We start from the raw sequence: 1,864 nt of genomic DNA on the forward strand, positions 1-1,864 counted from the left end.
TCCTGTGAAGATGGTGAGACCCTGGGACAGGTTGCCCCATCCCTGGAAGTGTTCAAGGGCAGGTTGGATGGGGCTTGGAGCAGCCTGGTCTGGTGGAAGATGTTCCTGCCCACACAGGGAGCTTGGAACTGGAGGATCTTGAAGGTCTCTTCCAGCCCAAACCATTCCATGATTATTTAACAAGGCCAAAAGCACATGCTCCTGAGGGGAATCTGGTCTTTTCCTCTGGGAAGACCCCTGCTGAGGCAGGAGCCCAGTCCAGGCCCAACATGAGGCAGTTGATGCTCAACTCCAGTGGACAAACCACCTCCTACTCACCCCCGAGGGGCAGGATTCATCAGACAGGTTCACTCACCTCTGAAGAGAAGGGCCCCAGAGTTGCAAGCAGGACAGTGGAACTTCTCACATGAAGAGTTAATGGTAAGACAACAAAGATTAGTTTTATTAATAGCCATGTGGTTTAACATTTAAGCACAAAACAGCCAGTGGTACACTGTTTGGCAAGGTCTGAGATACTCCTTATAGCTTTTAAAATATCCAGAGAAATTTGTGGTTTAGCTTGATGCTCCTGAGATGAGGGCTACCACGTACCAAAGCCCAGCCTTGGTGTAAGCTTTTCAATTAGATGCTCTCCATAAAGGTTGGTCAGCAGCAACTTCCTTGTACAGTGTAGCAAACAATCCATCTTCCATCTAATAGCTCTTTTGGCATCTGTCCAGTTGAGAGCACATTAAACGGCCCATTAAGCACTCAAATAACTATGATAACTAATAGATTCAAGAACAGGCTAGTTCAGGATCTGTTCACTTCTTTTTAATCAACGACTTTATTTAAAAGTACCACTTGTGCTAATTTGTCCTTGAAGATAGATGTTCAGGCAGTTGTGAGTGAACAGTAAGGGTCCTTGTATCCACGAGACTCATAAATGCCTCAGATTTAAGTAGAACTAATGATGTATGATGTTAAAATCCCTGGTAATTGTAGCTAGTATTGGTTTTAGGATCCTGTAACTAGGGATGCATTGCAGAGTTAGTTGCGTTTCCTAAGAAACAAGTAGCAGGCACGTTCAATAAACCCAAGTCCACAACTAAAATTCTCCCCTTCTTTTTCAAATACAACTAGCACCATTTCCAGGCAGAAGAATCTCCAGTTGCTTATCAATTTGAGGAAACCTGACACCAAAGGGATTCTGTTAGGAAGAGACACAAGTTACAGAAAGCAGCATGTGCTTGAGTATCAGCTTTCTTAGTTTTGCAGTACCTCTATCTGTACAAATCAAGACTTCTCCCTTAAAAAGAAAGGAAAATTAGCAGGAGGTTGTGCACTTCATGATGTGCAGCTGCTGCTACTTCCTCCAGCTAGACTGCAGGCTTCTCTTCCCTTCTCCCTCCCTCCCAGACATATGTCAAACACAGGTGCACTTTCTCATGCTGCTGCACAACACTTGCCCCCTCTCTGTCCCAAGCAAATCCACCTTGGGCTTAAGTGAAGATAACTGAAATACAAAAAAGCTAATATAGCAGAAGGGAATAAATAAAACCCCCTCAGTTGTCCCCAGCTACCATGCCCGAGACTCACCTGAAGCCAGAAATGAAAGTTTAAAATACCTGCATGTCCTTTTATTTGCCCATCCCGTTCCAATCCCTCTTCCACACACCCTCCTGCACAGGAGAGCACAGTCTGCCTGTCAACCAGAAAGTGGGCACACAGTGTCACCTAGTGGCACCAGGAAAATCACTGTCCCCCAGCCTCCAGGAAGAACCACCGTTTTTCGGTTTCTCTTCCATCTTTTTCCCATGGTCTTTTATTTAAAACGCTGCCCTCTTTGTGCCGTGAGTACAAATCCAGGCTTCAGACTTCAAAA

The sequence above is a fragment of the Apus apus genome, chromosome 28, assembly GCF_020740795.1.
Source record: "Apus apus isolate bApuApu2 chromosome 28, bApuApu2.pri.cur, whole genome shotgun sequence".
NCBI classification, from domain to species: Eukaryota; Metazoa; Chordata; class Aves; order Apodiformes; family Apodidae; genus Apus; species Apus apus.